Source organism: Pagrus major, chromosome 19, assembly GCF_040436345.1.
Source record: "Pagrus major chromosome 19, Pma_NU_1.0".
NCBI lineage: Eukaryota > Metazoa > Chordata > Actinopteri > Spariformes > Sparidae > Pagrus > Pagrus major.
Window position 1 is genome coordinate 3418228 of NC_133233.1, and position 21206 is coordinate 3439433.

At 40.0% G+C, this 21206-nt stretch overlaps 1 long non-coding RNA gene across 1 annotated transcript; it reads right to left on the bottom strand.

The window, feature by feature from the left end:
• Positions 1 to 15391: 15391 nt before the first annotated feature.
• On the bottom strand, positions 15392 to 16431 carry LOC141014166 (uncharacterized). Its single transcript, XR_012180470.1, has 3 exons — positions 16365 to 16431; positions 16113 to 16236; positions 15392 to 15923 (listed from the first exon to the last, which is right to left on the bottom strand). It is a non-coding gene; the product is annotated as an uncharacterized lncRNA (long non-coding RNA).
• Positions 16432 to 21206: the final 4775 nt, after the last annotated feature.

Here is a 21206-nt window from a genome sequence, read left to right on the forward strand (position 1 = left end):
CATGCATGAAAGTACTCTTTACATTTCATGCAATCTTTACATAAATACCTGCTAAAAAAGTACCGAAACACAACTAAAAACACAGCAATGTTTGGTACATGCACAATATGCAGGACTGATGTGCACACTTTTGTAATTCATTAAATATCTGTGACGGGGGTGAAACCCCGGTTTAAAATCTTCAAGTTCTACTGAGGAGCACTGTCAATCAGCACGCCAGCCAACGTGAAGTAAAAACAATACAATTTATTAGATAAGAAAACAATGAATAAAAATATGTTTAAAAAGAGTCCTTAAAAAACAATACAGTCCAAAGATTAGTGGAGGTGGCCTCTCTTCTGGTCCGTGGAGCAGGCGACAGCACGGCCAGGGGAGGATGGAGAACGCCTAGATATAAGAAGGCCCATGTTAGCAGGCACAGAAGTTCACAAGCTGACTCCTGCCTCTTATGCCTAGCCAGTCCCAAGGCACAGCCTGGATATGTCCCCCAGACGCACACGATCAATTCCAGAGTAATAAACTACAAAATCACAGAAATAAACCACTCGTCTAGTAAGCCAAAATGAACTAAAACACAGAAACAGAATTTGACCGAGGCGTAGGGTGAGTTTCAAATAGCCGACTATATTCCCGTAAGAAAAGGAACTGGCATCTGTACAGGCGTCAGATCGAGAGAGGTACTTAGCTGGACGGAGAGGTGAAGCGTACTTCACCCCTCCCGAGTCTGACGGCGCTTCCCTCTCTCGTCTCTCCCTGCTCCAACGTCCGCCTGACGCTGCTCCGTGTTGCCGCGGTTGGTTACCGTCCCACTCGGCTTCGTCTCGGCGTCCGACAGTCTTCTCCACCGCCGTACTCCGTCCTGGCTCCGCCACGCCGTCTGTTCTGCCCACCCGCACACCTGTCCTCTCGCTGCACACCCGCACTCACTCACTCTGTTCCCCCGCACACCTGTCCTCTCGCTGCACACCCGCACTCACTCTGTCCCCCCGCACACCTGTCCTCCCGACACTGTGGAGGGAGACAAGAAAAAGAAACCACCTGCCCGCACCAACCAATCACCGCCGTCCTCCCAGAGTGGACAGGTGTTCCTAATCTCCTCATTGTCACAGCGTGTGGCCACACATCTTAGAAGGGGAGGGAACCCATACCCGCGCACACACACACGCACACACACACACACCCTGTGACATATCTGTACAGTATCTGGACTTATATTGTGTCCAAGTAACTGGTAGTAACACTTAGTAGTAACCCAAGACTCTACCAAAGTTCAATTCTGCTTTAAACAAGCTATTGTCTACTCCCCCCACGTGCCCACTCAGTGCAGTAGTAATGCCACATTGCTGTACCATTAAAGCAAAATTTAACCCATGACTTTGTAACCTTTTCAGCACATTTTATTTTGTCTCTAGTTAACAATAAAATTTGAAAGAAAGATTCAGAATTTGGGGAGTTTGGTGGAGAAACTGAATTCCATGTTCATTTTGAAATAGTCTGATATTCAGTATGCCTTGCACTACTACCTGCTTCCTCAACTCCACCTCACGCAACTATAAAATAAAGTATCATTTAAGGACAAAAACTCTAAAAAATGCTTGCTAGGCAACACACTGCGGATTCCCGAGGAGATCTAGGCACAGCACGCATCTGTGTCTGCCGACCAAAGGGAAACAGCTGCTACAGTTAGCCCATAGCTATTTTATAGTCTACAAATGCACTCATTTTATGTAATGGGCTTCTTTACGTGAGCTATTACACTAACTAACTAACACCGTGTCATTGAACTATTCACTACATACCACTGAAATTCAGATGTGTTTTCTCCACTAGTATTGCCCTCCATCAAGTCTTCACTGTCCACATCGTTTTCATCTTCACTCCTGGCAGCATCAAGCATGTTCCCTTCGGAATCTGACAGGTCTTCCTTGTTCTACAGGTTAACAAGGGAAAAAGATGACTTGAAAGAATATCAATGAATTAAAAGGTAGGCATTTATTTAACCAAAGGTAAAAATTGTGTGGTGTATAATTGTGTGTTTACCTCTTGAATGTCAGTATCCAACAGGCTAGCTGTGAAGGGGTTTTCATTGCCCACTTCATCTTCGTCTTCACTGTTGGACGCATTACTTATGTCATCTTCTGTGTTTATTCAGTCATCTCCATTGTCGTTCTAAAGGTTACCAAAGGTAAAGAGAATGAATAATTGAATGAATGAAAGAATATCATTGAATATGTACTGGCCCTCTGCTGCGGCTGGCTTGGTGCATAGTGGGAGAATGGAGTTTGTCATTTGGCCAGAGGGTGGCACCAGAGGAAAGGTCAAAGGGTCACCACAATAAAGTGGAATCTTCCTTTAGTACACATCTGCAGTGACAGAGAAGTGTGTGTGTATGTGTGCATACTCAGTCTACTATGGGAGAAGGTGGAGCCTGTCCCAGTCCATCACAGAACACATACAGACAGACAGCAGTCAGGCTCACACTTCATTCACATCTCTGACTGTTAAGTCTTTGCTTACTTGGATGTTTTTGGACTGTGACAGCAAACTGAAGGTGCAAGCAACATAGATCATAACATCAGAACCCCGCAGTCCTCCATTGTGCCACTGACTGTATCCCTTGCACCCAATGGACTGATGTTGACAGCCTGAATCCTAAAAAGTTCCACTAATCTAAATGTTAACAGTGGATCAATAATGTCCTTGTGAAAGCTTTGCTCTGAGTGATAAACCCACAGAGAATTATCACCAGATCTGTTCCACTCACCTCTATAGAGATGTTCAGCCTCTTGTGGCTCTTTTCTTTGGTTTTCCACTCTCAAAGGGTTATTTCCAGCAGCAGCAGCTGTTGTCAGCTCTAACACCCCACTGGGAACTAGCTGCAGCACACCACACAGCAGACAGAGACTAGCTGCTAAACATAGTTGAGCATTAAGCTTCTAAAAATGGGTATTTTTGGCAGAGACCAAAACAGAGTTAAACAGAAAAAAGGACAGCCAATATTGGACTTTAATTCACCAGGTGCTAACAAACACTACAAATAGGTGCTGCTCTGCTATTGTAAAACAGTTATATGCATGCAAACTACTGTACTTGTTACAGAATTAGCTGAAATTCATTAGTGGTGATGTTGTTCAATAAAAACAGCCACAACATATAGACAAGTTTGGCACTATTTTATTAGTGAATCATTTTGTGATCAAGTTTTGCTAACTTCTGAAAATGGTATTCTTATCATACAGTATTCATCATGGTGGCTCTGTATTATTTTGCATTTCATCTGCATTATTCAGCAAGAATAACATACACACTCACACACACCTCATGGGGGCAGCAGTGGTATACTTTGCAGTCCAGCTGTCTGGAACAGACACTGTCTTAAAAGAAGAGCTGAACTTAACTGAACTCATTCATGCTAAGATGTTCAGGACAAAATCAAACAATATACATATGCTGTAAGCTATATGGCAGATTCCCATGACTGTTACCAAGAACATTAATGCAAACCAAATAGAGACAGCTTTTAATATAGCGATTCTTCAAAATATTTCCTGCTTCTCTGATTCCCAACTAACAGCATACTTATATTTGTTGTCTGATTTTGAATCCTCCAAATATCTTTGCAGTATTTCAAACAAACCTCTTGACAATGTAAACTCACAAATGTTAGCTTTCTGACATTTTGCCAGGATTTGAAGCTATTGTAACAGAATTGTGAGCCCTGGATGTTGGAATGTCAGTGCTGGAAGCCAGCAAAGCATAGAGACAAATTTGCATTTTCACCATTTTCTTTGAATTCCTCTGAGGCATGTTCCTCTGAAAAATGAGGATGTCACCAAAGCTCAACCCATATGGTTTCCATCGTGTGTGTGTGTCTGTGTGTGTGTGTGTGTGTGTGTGTGTATTCTCCATACTTAGTGGACAACATGAAGGCATATACAAATAAATGGATGTAGAAATCGTCTAATGAATAGATGAATGAATGAATGATGGCATTTGTAAATGGCTGGATGGAGCTGTGTTTTCATCAATAAATAATTCCTGAGTGATGTGTGATGCTGAACAGGCATTCAAGATTCATTCATGCATTGAACGACTCAAACTGGATAGAGATATTCATCTGCCTTGTTTTTCGCAACAACCCACTTTTAAAATTAAACATGGCTCAAAAATAATTCCACAGTAGCAAACCAAACAGACTGCATCACACCCGACAGATGAAAACTGTTGGACGAAGCCAACTAGACTAGGAGTGAGGCCTAAAATGAAAAGTTTTACAATGTTTGGCACTACATTTGTATACCCATATGTTTAAAAAGAGAACCAGTTTGATGATTTTAATAAATTGTGTGTACAGTACAAATTGCAGGGAAAGGTGCCACGATGATCTGTTTCAGAGAGCAGTAACATTTTAGGGGAAACACTGATTTCACAATTTTAGCCAGGTCAGATTTAAACAACTCTGATTTGTCCCCATTAATACGTCAATACAGACTTCTACAACACTGTCACTGTTTTAAGTTTGATGGTTAACTTGTTTCAGAACCCAGCTCAGGGCTGGACAAAGATGTGGAGAAAATACATGAGCTGTAACTAATCATTTTATTTTACATTAAACAATTAACAAGCAGAACAAGCTGCTGAGCTGAGAGTTAAACGAGCAGGAGGAATTGTCTCAGGCTTTATGTTATCTAATAAAGTTTATGAAACTTGCTTCAGTTGAGTAATTCATCTCTATCCATTTAATCAATGGTTAAATATATGCACGTTACTCATTCTCACCATATCAGTATTGAGCACCAGAAGAGGAGGTATTCCACTCACTGTCTCTTACACTCACACTCAAAATTAAAATGTACAATGACAATCGAGGGAAATAAAATGTGTTCAAATAATCCCTGATTTATCCCCAGATTATTCTTCCTCTCCTGTTATAAATGAAACTTTGCTTATTATCTGTTTGCAACTTGTCTCTCTGGACCCATCGTGTTAACTGTGGAGAAACGGAGCTCTTAGGCTGCCAAAGCAACACCATATGCTGTGGTTATTAATCTCACACTTAAAAGGTACAAAGCAAAGCAGACACTGAAACACCATAACAAAGTACAGCTCTTGTCTCACCAACTCGTGCTAATGAAAAGTAGCCAAACTGTGCCATGTCAGCAAAAATGGACAGTGAAAATGATGTTGATGTTTAAAATCATACCAGCAACACCTGTCACTACAGTTTCAATGTTCATATCTGTAGAATATGTCACAGACATGAAAAAATAGACTATAAACATTAGGTGAAGGGCAGTATTTTTCCTGGCAGTAGCCGAGCCACAGCAGGAATGCTTTTTGTGTGAACACACACGCCTGTGAGTCACAGCATTTCAGCGAGGTAGCTGTCACACACAGGTAGAGCTAGACAGTGTGTCCTTGGCATAAGAGGGTATTGCTTATCAGGTGCCAAAGCTAATAACTTGCCATTTTACAACACAGGGTTTCCCCCATCTTTATCTAAGAGCCTGGTCTTTTAATTTTAGAGCATGACTTAATGCTTCTCCTCTACACACTGAAAAAATATAAAGTAAAATTTACAGAGAATAAGTTCGATAACAATTTCCACACAGGAATTCTAAGTAAGAATCACACAGGTTATTCTCCAGTTTACTCTACTTGCAATTAAGAATTTTCTGTCTTTGTCTTCAGTTCTACTCACTAATCCAAAGTGACTTTTGATTCACTACATTTGCATCTAATTACAAATCTCTTCTAAGAACACACTGGTTTTCATGGGATTTTTACTTGGTTTTCTTTAATTGTATATAAGAAATATTAAAGTAATATTTACATAACATTCCATCTACTTTTAACACCGCTGCTCTACTATGCAGTTCAAAGCTGTCTTACGACTACAAATCACGAAACAATAGACGCTTTTTAACATCAGCACCTTCATTATCTGTTCCAACATAGAGTACACTGTCTGGTGCATTAACAGGCGAACACTTTACCTAAATCATGTTTCCAAATATACTTGATAGAACAATTTCTTAAGAGGCTTAGTCTCAGTACAGGCAAAAACATCTTTAAAATAACAAACTTGGCCCCTCTGCCTATTCTCAGAACAGTATTTAAAACATTTAAACAACATCAGTGCACCTCAGATAAATTGTGCGATGACATTTTGAAAGCATCGTTTGACAGTGTGGCAGCTTTTCAAGAAACAATAAGTGCTGTAATTCACTTATCACTTTTACATTTTACATTAGAGAAGGGTTACACAAAGAGTTCTATGGTGGCCCCAAGCGCTCAACGCACTGCAACTTAACGAGTCACAGCATAAACAAAGCACAAGCAAAGGAAGATAGCTTCTTCACCAATCTGACAAAACAGCAATACTGTTACATTGCCAGTTAAAACATATAGCGACAAATGCGCTAGCTTAATGCTAACTCATATGAGAAATTACATTACGATGCTAGCGGTTAGTATAAGATCTAAATACACATTTCAGCGAACCTGGGTTCATTAACAAAGGTTTTCATCACCAGTAACTTTAGTATTAAATGACAATACAACTGTATCAAATCATACTTACAGGCAAACGTATTTTCTGGCCACACAAATGTGAGATAACTTCACCATGCCTTTCATCAACTAGGAGCTTGATAATACTGGCCAGTTCTTTCTCAGATTCCTCTGGCAGGTATTGCTTCCTCCCAGAGGCGTAGTCGGACCCAACAACTTTGCCACCAATGTGTCTTTGTAAAGTTGTCTTTGGGATGTTCCACGCTCTTGCTAAAAAACGCACATTTGGTGTCTTCCCTCTCTCGATTAGCTCCTGATATTCATTAATTGCACCCCTCATTCTGTCCTTTCTCCACTGATTGTATTGTCTTCCTTTCTTTCCCTGTCCCTTTTTCTCATCTTGTCTTCTGTCTCCTTTCCTCTTATCTGCCTGTCTTGCCATACTGTCTGCAACGCATAATTAAAATAAATAAATAAATAAATAAATAAATAAGATTTTGCTTGGATATACATTTACTTAAAGCTTTGAACATGTTTGCACCGTGAATTTCTGTGTAACTTCTGTCTAGGACTGTTTGTGTATGTGGCCCATTTTAGCTGAAAATCCTGGCTCATTTTAGCTCGCTGGTTAAGCTAAAATGGGCCGGTAGCTAAAATTACATTTTTCACAAAAATCAATGTTTATTTTTAAATTGAAACCTTTTAATTTTAAAGAGTATATCAAAACATTGTTCATAAGCACATATTTTTTTGTAAGATCACTTATATTATCCTTATCACCCTTATTGGGTGTCATGCTAACTTACTGCTCATTCGGCCAGATGCACTTCCTGTAACACTCTGCCCCGCCCACCCTAACAACCTCAATCCAATCAAAACAATTTTTACATGTCAACTACTGTTGTAGCAACAGTTCAAGATCAGTTATTGTGATTGGCTGTTAGATTTTAAAGAGCTATGGTGCTCCAACCATATCTGGCCCATTTTACTTGATTGCCCATTTTACCTGACTTCACCCTACTGAAGCACTGATGGTACAAATAAACATTACGACGGAGTTACCACTAGATGTCGCTCCAGATAACAACAGGACGTCACAATCATAACAATACATAAAATGCAGTCGTACTAAGTGGTCTCATGCAAAACGTTGGAAAGAGGACACTTAGTGCATTCATGTGCTGTTGGAATAATTGGAGGCAACCATGGATACAAGCAACCCAGCACAGCTACTGACAGTCCTATCTTTCTACATGGAGTTTGGCTTTAATAGTGATCAATAATCAATAATGATGATGACAACAACTCTGTTTGACTGTATATGAGCAAAATGCTCTATTTAACTGGAAGAGGAGGAGCGCTATGGTGCATCTCTGTGTGTGTAATGTGATGCACGGATCAGGCCAGGTCATAAGAACTATCATTATCACTATCACTATCATATATTTTTTTTCCTTGTGTGGCAGCAATACGCTTCCGTAATAAAAGGCCCTAATCCCCCTCTAATCTGCCCGGCCTCGTTTACGAACACCTGTGTCACAGTCTATTCAAACGGACATTTCCAGACAGAGTAGCCGACATGTTTGTTTCTCAAGTGTCTGTGTTTTTTTCCTGGAGTACTGATGCCGTGGTTTCTTGCAGTTTACACAGGAACAAACGGGTGCGACAGTTTTGATGCACATTACACACACTGTAACCAACGATGCATTGATAGGCAATGTACTGTGTTCTGAATAGGAAAGAACTTTGCCTTTTGCTCACCACAAGATAACGGTATGGAGAGACATTTCAGCTGCATCTGAAAAATAATGTTTTCACTAGTAACTCCTCCCTTAGTGCCTACTGGTGACTGGTGAGTGTGTGATATGTCCAGCCGAGAGCCACCATCCCCCCAATAAAAGACTTAAGGCCGGAAGGTGACCAGTCTGTAGCTCAGAAGATTATTTTACCTGCAACAGGCCACAAAAAGTGGCGACATGACACATGCATGCAACTGGGTCAAGTTTGCTAGTTAGCAGGTAACAAGCTAGCTAAGCAGATTGACTAATGTTACGTTAAACATACTCACATCCACTTGCATGAATATTCACATAAACTTAGTGTCCAAGCCCTCACCCAGCCATCCTGGTACAAGGCCTGTTTTGCATCTGGAGAGGTAACGAGCGCAAATACTCCTCTGATGTCCCCAACCGCTGTGCACACATTTAACTTTAGCAAGTACTGTACATTTAACTTGCTCTTAACAGGTTGTAAGGCCAATACATTACTTTAGTAAATATTATTACTTGGTGCTATGGTTAAACTTTACATATCAAAATTAGGATTCAAAATAACATACAAACACAAGTAACACAATTAATAGAAGGTCTTATTTTAAGTAAAAGCATCAAAATTGTTATTTCTTGTAGAATTTAAACATAAAACCGGTTAGTATTCACAGGGCCAATGAATCAATTTTATGAGTTTACCCTGCTCTCACACCTTAAACAGTCCCTGCTTGCACTAACTCCAGAATTCCACTGGTTGTATGTGTGTTGCAGAACGGCTCCGCTGCGGTTCTGCTCCGTGCTCCCTCGTCTGTCAATACCCTACGGCTACGTTTTGAGTGCAGCACAGCGCAGCACTGCTGAATGGCTGGAATGGTGTTCCCGCAGAAATTACAGAATCATGCCTGATCGCAATTATACATGTATGTGTTATAAACACAACAACAGACAAAAGGTAAGTGTTCCCAAACGAAGGATTAGAAGAAGGGTGGACTTACTTGGATTTGTCTTTTTTGAGGTTTTTGTGCTTTTACCATGGGTAAGTAGCCTTTTCATAAATAAATGCTCTTAATTTTTTTACTGTTTCAGTTGGGTTTGCTATCTGTTTGGAAAATGCTATGTAGATGTAGTTTACCTAGCCTACATTTTTGAGCTACAGCCTACAGACCTGAGATAAAACTGCACCAGAAAAACAATAACTAACTGTTTTATTCTGAAAATTAACCAGATCTTTTAACGCTGTGTCGATATCTGACATCCTGCCTCTCCCAATTTCCTCTGTGCTGAAATCGGCAGAATTGAGGCGCCGTGCTCCGGCACTCGGCAAAAATAGAAGCCTTGTGTTTCTGCTGCGGATCCTGCGGATTTCTGCTCTGGACTGTCAGGGCTGCAACGGAGTAGATACGCAACGCAGCGGAGCCAGTTTTGCTGCCAAGGCGGATTGGAGACGGACTGAACATGGATCTGGTGGAATTTGGGGAGTTAGATTTCTTGCCGTTCAAACTGTGTGCTTGTACTCATGTATTGTTGCTTGCAAACATTTCTTGCACTCCATCTTTAGCCCTTGTCCTCCCATCCAGGCTTAACCTTGACAAAATTCCCTAAACAATGGAATAGGTGTAGTGTTGATGAATAAAATGACATGCATCATTGCAGATGCGTTCAATTTATTTACTAGAGCATGAACCATTCAAGCTCAATTAAAGAGTAAATGTCTGTAAGAGAAACTCAAAGAAATATAGCAAACAGGCCTGCAATCAGGCAGGGACCATTTCATTGGTGAACACTACACCTGCCATCAGCAGCTGAAACCCACATCGTTCACCATCAGAAGGGACTAAAAAGGGCTTGAACACACAATGAATAACAATAACCCTCAGGAGAAGAATAAAGAGAGCACAAGAGAACCTGTGCATAAACAGCCTGGCAGTCCTCTGCCTCGTTTCATCTATGGAGAAATATCTGTCCCACTAAGCCTCTGACGCACCAGCACCACAATCCAGAAATTGCCAAGTGCGGGTCTTGACACATGAGAGATTATAATCGTAAGTGTGCACAAGTTCGAATCATCTCTCCAGAGCTGTTGGCAACCAAAATCCAGGGACTAAAAAAAATGGAACAACACCCTAACCACCAATGCCACACAAGGCATACCATCTCCATCTAACAAAAGATTACAAGCCTGCAAGCAGTTTCAGTGTCATCCAACTGATGCAGGGCAGTTTTTCAGTGATTGCACAATAAATGGCAACATACAAATTAATGTAAATAAAAAGCCAAATGATGAATTCAATCTGCAATAAAAAAGAAAGATAAATACAATTGGCTAGTAGCCCTGCACAGTACTAGCAGCAATGTGGGGACACTGGAGGGCAGTGTATGTCCAAATGAGCTTTTGTGTCCCCCCCCCCCCAACTCTCAAAATTATTTATATGAATTAATTTTTTTGCAAACAAATTCATGTTAAAAATACAAGAAACAAAGAAAAAAACATGGCCTGGATGGCATCAGATAAGCTTACCTCCCAAATTAATCTGTTGAGAACTTCCAGGAACTGGAAACAGTAAAGGTGAATAACATGGATTATCTCTTTACAATGCAATGTTCTGCTGGGATACTTCGGGTCCTGGTATTCATAGGGATGCCACTTGACATGCAACACCCACTTAAACGCAGTTGCAGACCAGGTACACCCCCTCATTGCAATGGCACTGCCCAATGGCAGTGGCCTCCCCAGTACGACTAATTTGATCAGGTTGGAACATGCCGGAGAAAGTCTGATCCATGGAGGCCACACCGTGGATTCAGCTTGGCTCTGACACATCAAGGCATGGACTTAGGACTTCTGGGGCTGTCCTGTGGTGTATTACAGCAGGGCATTGGCAGAAGATCTTTTGAGTCCTTAGGGTTGTGAGGTGGGGCCTCCATGGCTCGCATGTTTTCCAACATGTCCCATGGATGCTCACTTGGACTGGAATCTGGGGAAGTTTGACCTCTTTGTCATGTTCCTCTAACCATTCCTGAGCAGTTTTGGCAGTTTTGTATATTATGGACACTACATAGGCACCGCACTTCACCAGTATCACTGATGCTAGATAGATGGGTACTAATAATGTTTCGGGCATTTTAATCTCGCACTGCAGTGCCTCTGAGTCCCATGCTGTTCACATCCCATTGGCATTTTAACATTAAAAATATGACATCTTTGAATCATTGTCCATGCACTTTGACTGCTTTTGAGCACCAAACATCATTGATATAAACAGAGTCCCTCGTCTTACCCTCATCTATATTCTGTCAGTGCGGAATACAGTCCACTAGTCAAGTGCAAAAGCTCTGTCTGTGATGTTGAGGTGGAACCAGGTCTCTGTAAAGATGTGGGTATAACCATCTCTGATTTCACATTGCTGTGTTTGCATGAGCCTGTTTTCATTCATCTTATTTTCCTGCAACCAGGCGTTAGCCAGGAGTAGATTCAATAGTGAAGTAGCCTTCGGCTATCTTATCTCTTGCTGTTGCGATGGTGTTTGGTCTGGCTGGATGGTCAGAAGATATGGTGGCCAGTGTCTGTCTCATCCACTGCTCTTAATCCAATCTCTGTGCTTCCTTTTCCAATGTTGAAGCTAATATGTGCTTTGTTAAGGGTGAAAGAAAACAAACAAATAAATATGCAAATCTTGCAAAGAGGGAGTTAATATATTTAATAGATCTAATAATACTATTAATATTGTGGTCAACCACATGTTTTACATTACACTTGACAAGTTAAACGATTATATGCTTTAATAAATGTTTTGTTTTAAGAATTAAATATTGAAATACAATATTTTGAATACGGAAACATCATTGACTATCCCACTAAAGTCAATAAAAATGGTGAACACAGATAACTGAAACCAAGGGTTGTATGTGAGAGAGAAATGAGACATCTCCCAGGAAGGACTGTGGGTAATCTCAGTGCTTCTCTTTTCTCTCTCAGTCGAAGAAAGTAGGACAAGGCCAGCAGCTGTACTGTAAAACCCATGGGGAAGTGGGGGAAGCATATTTTCTCTCCATTCATTCTTAATTTGACCTGCGCACAATCTGATTAATATCTGAAAATGAAATATGGTTTTCTTTTGATTCTTATAATGCTATTACCAAGTGGTCCACTGGTAATACCATCGTTTGACTTTCATTTACCGCTATATCAATAGTTAAAGGGGTGTTTCTTTTGAAGCACAAGTTCGAGTTACATAAATGAACTCAGTGTCACCCCTGCATGCTATTTTAAAGACAGGATGGTATATTTTCTGCAACAATTATTCCTGTTTGGTTGATCGAAGTGAAAATGATCGCATCTGTGTGCTTCGAGCTCAAGGCACAGAGCTTTTGGTTTTTCATTTTGGAGACAATATACACTGAGACAAGGACTCTGTTGCCACGGCAACCTTGAAGAAGAAAGATGAAGATGTTACAGAGAAAAATAAATAGGACTAATTAAAACAGAGAATGAAAGGGAATGAATGACAGACATCATTCGTTTTCAGGCTCTCTATCATCTGTCAGCTCAAACTTCTGTCTGATTCTATGACACGTATGATTAAACAGTTTCAAGGTCTGCAGAATAAAAACAACATTGCCAATGTGCCTGAGTGCTTTTAGGGCAAACCAATACTTACAGACCCACATGTTAGCAAACAAGTTTGCAAATAACTTAACAGCTTCTACACACACATACACGCACACACACAAAAAAAACCCCAACCCCAAATATGTTATTAGTTATGGAGTACTGAAACTGCCAAAATCAGATACACGACTCAATGAAATGCATTGTTACCTTGACTAAAATTTCTGATTTCTCTGAGTTTGACCATTTGGAATAATTAATGTGAGCAACTCAACAAAATATACAACAAAGTTGCCATTTAGACATTTTAATGCAGAACTGTTACATATTATAGCTTTAAAGGTTTGCTACACTCGCAGACCTGAGTACAGCTTTTATTCCATCGCAGCTTGTAAGTCACCACCTTTGAGTGAGTCCATTGAGCACAGACACTACATACAATGGAGAAAACAAATTGAGGCGTAACCTTTAGCTTCAGACAGCTGGGTGTGACACTGCTTTGAAAAATGCTGCCTATATTCTATTACAGCAGGTCATCCTGAGTCACTGTGACTCATCACAGAGATAAGACTGGTGTCTGGTCCAGTCATTTAGCACGACTAGAAGGTCACTGAACAAACCACAGTGGCAAATGTATAAGGCATGAGTAATGGCTTGGTATTTTATACATTGTATTATTACATCAATAGCTGTAACTACATTTATTCCGATACATTACCATGTGTATCAGGTTTACTGTTTGTGAAGGTTCATTGTCAATTTATCTATCATTTTACAGCACCAGGGTTGGAAAATGAAACTGAGTTTGAATTCCTTTATGCTGCATCACAGAAACAACGAAAACAAAACAAACTATTTTTTAGAGTGGAGTGTTGATGATGAAATGAGGAGTCTTACAGCCTTCTGTATCTTTGCCAGACAGCAGTAGGATGATAAGACTGTGGCTGGGGTGTGTAGCAAGATTTTATTTTTTATTTTTTTGGTGAAACTTTGTTTTCAATGTGAACCAGAATGCCACTCAGTAGTGCCATTTTAATCCCGCTGACAAACCAACAAACCTACACAGGCAAAAACATAACCTCTTTAGCAGAGGTAGTAATGGACCTTCAAGTGTGACTGATGAAGTTCAGCAAGTTCAATCAGTAAAGCTGACTATTTTGATGTTCAGTTAACTAAATGATCTGTAAACTTATCTGTATACTTGGAATGGGCATAGCTTAAACCAGGGGTGGGTGGTGCTTAAACCGGAGATGGGTGGGACTGCCCCCAAATTGTTAAGTGAAATATATGTCCCAGTGAAACATGTTAAGTGCCACATGTTCAGTCTAAATTGGTGCATGACCAGAACTGTTTACATACTGAGAAGACAATGGCTGCATCAAAGCTCCGACAGAAAAGGTAAGTATATTTTACATAAAGGTGTTTAAAGGTGTCTAGTTCTGGTATATGTATTTTCAATTACTCATCTTTTTTCAGTATGGTCATAGAATGAGTGAACATGTTTACGGCAACAATAGTGACCAGTGGGATAACGCAGTGCATCTAGGTATACAAATATTTATACATACAGAATTTTTGTTCTACCAAACATGTACCAATGGTTACATGTATCACATGGAGTCATGCAGTGGTTCCCACTCTCTCCACCCTGAGACTGGGTTAGGTTAAGGACCTAGTGTTGTTCTCTGTCTTGCAGAGCAAGCTCTGGGGCCTCAAGGCTGTACATGTAATCCCAACCAATGTTTAACACTGAAGAAAGAAGATTGCACTAGATGCATTTGCATTGCTTAACTTTCTACATACCAAAATCTGTATACAACAAGTACTGCAAGCAATACAGATACAAATTTAAGCAGCCTGATGTCCCATAGAGGGCAGCATTGCATACAATTGAGGCCATAGGAGGGGAACACTGACCTGAAGGACATAATTAGCAGTGCAATCACAACTGAAACTGCATTAAGATAACTTTAAAATAAAAGCAGTAGGCTTACAAAGCGTGATTAATTTGTATATATGTAGCTTTATTTGTGTTTTAAAAGGTTATTACATTAATTTTATCATCTGCTAAGCACCGACAGTGAAAACAGGTGTGCATCATTAGGTCTTCCGAGCAGTGAGTGACAGCAGTGACACATTGAGGAGGGAAGTGTAAAACTGCTGAGCAGTAAATGACTTCCTGTCAGAACTGAGACCTGTACAATGAAGTCAGTTCAACATACCCAAGAAATGTTTCTGTAATCTGGCTTCACTAACAGTTGCAATCACGCTAAGCTTTCACATGAACGATGGTTATCAACTTGATATCCTTAACCCAGGTTTTCCACATCCAGCACAAGGCAGTTCACACAAAAGGGGAGGTGTTTGCAGCATATGATGAATCACAAACATGGACAAGTCTACTGGCAGCAGAGTAGAATATGTTATAAACAAAGAGCAATTGATAACATATCATTAACATTATTATTACCCGAGAAATTACATTCTTGAGATAGGTATATTCTTGTAATCAAGTACATTTTATTATATAACAAGTAACACTATACAGAGACCCAACATTCCCCCATAAGCAAGCACTTGGCGACATTGGCAAGGAAAAATTGCCTTTTAAAAAGGCAGAAACCTCAGAGCAGACCCAGGCTCAAGGTGGGCAGCCATCTACCTTGACCGGTTGGGTTGAGGGGGAGACTACAGACACTACTTCCTGTGCGGCAGGTCAGTATCCCCATCATCATTCTGTTGTTTCTGGTAGAACAGCACATATACTGTTTTCTGCCACAGTTGACAGATTGATTTGGCGGTTGACTCTTTGACGATATTGTCATTGTATGGAACCAATGATCTGTCAAGTCACCCGATTCCTGCTGGCAGTAAGCACCATCACAGATGTAATGGCCTGAGAGGATAGGACATCATTTGTTAGTGGAACATCTCATTCCTTGACCTCCAGTCTCAGCTTTCGACATGTGTGTCTGCCAAATGCAACTGGTCACTTTCCAGAACCAGCTGAGGAGCCCAAATGGGTGATGAAGCTGACAAGAGAGTAGTGGATCAGGAAAAAACACAATAGTTACTACACATTTTATTTGACTGCAAGTCCTGTGTATTTGACAGGCTGATTTCTGTATGTTCAAATCATTGCTCTAGGATCAGTGTATATCTAGAAAACAAAGCGGCTAGACTGTAAAAGCTGCCTTTTATACACTGAACATCATCTTTACCTGTTCAGTGATGTTGGAGTCAGAATTCAGTACTAGTTCCCTTGATAAATTGACGCGAACATCCAGCTTCCTCAGACTGTCAAACTGGGTCAATCTTAATGTATGCAGCTGGATGATCAATAAGCTGTTGACAGAAAAGAGGAGGAGGAAGACTGTCAGATCCCAAATTCACAGAGGAAGACAGAGATTGTTTAGCTTAACATTTGACTGCACTGTAGTAATGGATGATGTTACTCCCTTTGGCAGACTCACAAACGACCACTGCTGTGATGACTCCTGAGTATGACAGGACTCGCATGAATACTCCAACTGGTTCTTCTGCAAGAGAGAACAGAAGCAAGAGGCAGGTTTTAGTTAAAATTTTCTTACAACAAACACTGACATTTGGTGGAGAGTGAGGACGTAGTGTTGTGGTTGAAAGCACAGAATCACTCGCCATTCAAGTAGGTCGACTTGATGTTTGAGTCTGCATTAGCGGATTTGACATTCAAATGGGCCTTGTTGGACTGGATGTTTGAGTCGTTTTTCATGGACTCGACGTTCAAATCCGAATTTGTAGACTCAATGTTCGAGACGGTCTTTGTTGACTCGACATTTGAGTCGATATTCGTGGACTCAACGTTCGAGTTGATCTTTGTAGACTCAACGTTTGAGTCTGGCATTTCTGAGAAACGCCATTGGAGATCGTCTTGCTGGATTCGCTATGCGAGTCTGTTGTCACAGATGGATGTCTTTTCTCTGATCCTTTGTCCATCTAAGCTGGAGACTCAGACTTTCAGTTTGGCATAGGTACAGAAATACAGTTAAATACATCAAAATAAACTACATGCATAATGCGAGAGTTCACACAACATGCATAATCCACATGTTAGTGTAACAGTTTGGACAACTGGTAACACTAGTAACATTCAGCTAATAATTTCTTTGTGTAATTATTAAAAGACTGAAATACATTTAAAAACAATTTTAATTGAAGATAGCTGGAATATAGAGTAATGTCATACTTTTTTGACTCTTTTCTGTAGCAGAAGATGGCAGGTTTGCGTCTTCTGCCACGACTACAGGAGTCTGCTGTGTGGTTTTCTTTTTCTGGCCAACAAACATATGCCACCAGGTATGGTTGGAGTGTCAGGGACCACAGGGAACTGTTTTGGGTCCTTCTCAACAATGACACTGGTAATTAAGAGAACTTATAGATATAATCATCTGTAAGTTGTGAAGGGGAGTCAGAATGCCATTGATCAATCAAAGTTGATTTGCCAATGTGGCAAAGTGTACTTCAGTACAATTAAATGTAAAAACTTATACTTGAGTAATTACATTTTCTGTTACTTCATACAGTACATCCACTGAACTACATTTTAGAGGCACATGCTGTACTTTTACTCTGCTACATTTATTTGTTAAGCCCTATTCACACATGACTAGTCTAACCAGGGTGTTACACCCAGGTGTTGGGAGGACCCAATGCAGAAATAACTGGGAGACAGACAGGATTCAGGAACCAAGAGCAAGCTTTATTAAAGAAAAGCTGAATGATACAAAACCAAGAATCCAGGAAAACCAAAAATGTAGCAACAAAAGAGCATAAACAAAGTGCAAACAAAAACAAAGTACAAATCAATGAAAACACAAGGAACAAAAATCAGAAACATACCACGAGGAGACACTGGCGATAACATGGGTGGCATCACAGGAGAACACAGAACAAACTTACAAAAACATGAGGGAGAACAAACTATATACACACACACTAACGAGGGGATCAGGTACAGGTGGAGTGAGGCGGGAACAGGACAGGTGAGGGAAAGGAACGGAAAAACACTGGAAGAAGGGACAATCACACAGAGGGAGGTATTGAAAAGCAACACATGAGGGCACAATTTCAAAATAAAACAGGAAATAAGAGAATTTGTGTTTCGTGTGCCGCATTTGCACGGGATAAATCTGTATTTTACTTGTATTAACTGACATTATCTCCTGGATATGATATCAAGGCTCTGTATAACATCACAATAATAAATTCACAATTGCATTTGCAGTTTATTTAGATCAAGTAACAGATGCTTTTAGCTTTACTTGCTGCAGAACAACAGATGTAAACAAATGGAGAGTGTGGTGCAAGCTGTAGTAACATATTTTACTTTGCAGTGAGATCAAATGAAAGCAGAAGAAACGGATGGATGAGAAAATGTTTGGGGAGACATGGGTTGTCCATTCTTCAGTGAGAACTGGAGGTGAGATCATAAATGTCAGCTTTAATATGCTAGCTAATGTTGGCCTGAAGGGCGAGGGTATTGTATAATTGCTCTGCAACACCATCAGCTGCTCCGGGATGTCTCTCTCTAATTGGCTGTTGTAAGAAAGTACTGATATAATGACAAACGTGGTCATCCAGATTTTGAATCCTAGATATCAAACACGTTTGAAATTTATTGGAATACCCTCGAGGAGTCTGTGAGCACTTCATGAGGTTTAAGACTGGATCTGCAAACCCCTCACATTTCCAAATAATCTGGGATGACCTTCGGGAACAACCAAGCTCTTGGATCAGATTTCCCCGATTCTCGGGCTGGGCAATTTGGGGTTAAATCTGCCTGTACTCCTTTAGTGTGATCCCGGCCAAAGGTGTCTAAAGGCTGCAGTTCCATCATCTGTACTACTAACCCTTTCTCATGACTATTTGTCAATTGATTCAATGTTTATGTCAAAAATATTATGTAGGAGCGCCACAGTAGCTCAGTTGGTAGAGCGCACACCTCATGTACAGAGGCTGTGTCCTCGCTGCAGTGGCCCAGGGTTCGACCTGTGGCCCCTTGCTGTATGTCATCCTCCCCCTCTCTCATCCCATTTCCTGTCCTGTCTCAAACTGTCCTTTAACATTAAGTCATAAAAAGGCCCAAAAAATACTTAAAAAATAAAACAAAAACATATCTATATATATATATATATATATATATATATATATATATATATATATGTATGTATATTATGTAATACAGATTTAATCAACACCTGAGATGAGTGATGAGTTTACAAAATTTAGATTCTAAGGCCATCATCTACTAAAAACAAAAAAAGCTACAGCAGGAACAAATCTCTACAGACCCATTGCAGCACGCAGTGCAATGCACCTTTAAATAATTTGTCAGGCTCTTCATCCTTTTGAATGAGACAACTTTAGACTTACCAGTGTGTATTTTTAAATTATTGATTACAGTTATTTGAATTATTCACTGTTAACTTGCCATGACTGTATGGTTTGAGAGCAGTCTGTATGGTAATGTCTTAGTTTTATTTTCTCAGTGTATAAACTCTTGGTAAACCCAGCAATGTGCAATCTCCTCACAGGCGAAAACATAAAAATACACAATGCTGTTGAGCACCTGTGAAAATGTTAACTTTTTTTGATGGATGGATGGATTGTGCACTGTGTTTTTGTAAAAAAAAAAAAAAAAGACCAGTGAACATTGAGTGTGTTAGAAACATACAAACTCCATAACTTAGACATGAGCTTAGTGATGTTATAGTTTGAAAGCTACAAGACAGAATACATCATGACAGATCGACATAGCTCAGGAGTTATATCAAAGAGGTATCATAATTGGCAAAATCAAGGTTTGTTTTTGAAAGAGCAAGTGCAAGACGAAGTCCTCTAGAAGAAGTTATTATAACGCTTGTATGCCAGAGGCAAAAGAGGTGCTATTATGGAGAGACAAAGTCTGCACAGGAAGAAGTCAGGGGGATGAATGGATCAACAAAAACACCAAAGTTTAATACTGTAGACCTGTATTTGTTTCCTCTTTCCTGCCAGCAATCATTAACCATAACCAGGTAGTTGTTATAATCACGAGGATGAGGTTCTGTAATAAGTACTTATTTTCACCCAAACCTTGATCACTGCCAAAACCTTTCTTGTGTGTAAACCTACCTAAATGTAAGGTGATCAAGCTTCCTTCAGTTTAATGTTGGACTAATGAACTTCTCCCCAGCCTGGTCCTGTATGGAACTCCCTCTGAGTCATAAAAAAAAGGCTCTACAAACACTCACAGAGGATATCAAAGAAGAATTAGTGACATATTGCCAGTTCACCACAGGATGAACCTCCCGAGTCTGATAAACTGCCAAGCCCCCTGCCATGACATGGCATGGCCCAAATGTCCCAAGGAGCATGAATTTAGAGAAACAAAGAACAAAGAAAAGTAAGATTTTTAGTTCAAAAACAGTAGGAACTATCCATTAAGCCAGAAATAATCTGTGTGTTAAATGCCATTGTTTCTGACCCTCAGAGTGCAGTCAGATATGTCTGTTTATGTAAGTCAACAACCTGGCATGGGGATTTTACCTTTCTAAATATACGTACAAAAGAAATACAATCATGTCTTTTTTTTTTTTTCATTAAACAATTTAATTAACTTATTTATTTATTTTTTATTTTATACTCTTTATTTACCATTTTTGGAAAGAAACAAGCAAAACAGACAACAACCAAAGAAAAAAAAAATAGTTGTGTTGACATTTACTTAAATAATCATACATTTAGTTTGTATAGGAGAAAATAAAGTAGAGAAAAAACATTTACACCTCTATATTATGTGTTAACATTTACAGCACCTGCTTAATGTGCCTCAAATAGTCATTTAAAGTAGGAAGAATCAACTAACAGAAGAGAAAAAAACAGACCAAGGATAAACATAAAAAAAAACTAAAAAACAGATTGTTGGTACAAATGTCCACAGGGATTCATGCATGCATATCTTAAAGGAATAGTTCACTCTAAAACAAAATTCAATCATTATCGACTCACCCTCATGCTGATGAGATCTCCGGTGTAGTTTCTTATTCCTCAAAGTGCAGCTGGAGACCCGCGGGGGTACCCTCCGGCAGGAATAATCCATATAACGAGCATGAGTGGCGACCGAGAGGAAAAGGTCCATAAAACTACACAAAAACTTTGTAATATTCCTCCATACTGCTCGTCCGCTGCAATCCAAGTGTCCTGAAGTGGCGACATCCAGACTTTACTCGAAACGACGTCATTTAGTACATTTTTTCTAGCCTAAACAGTCACTATGCTCATCAGCATGTGGGTGA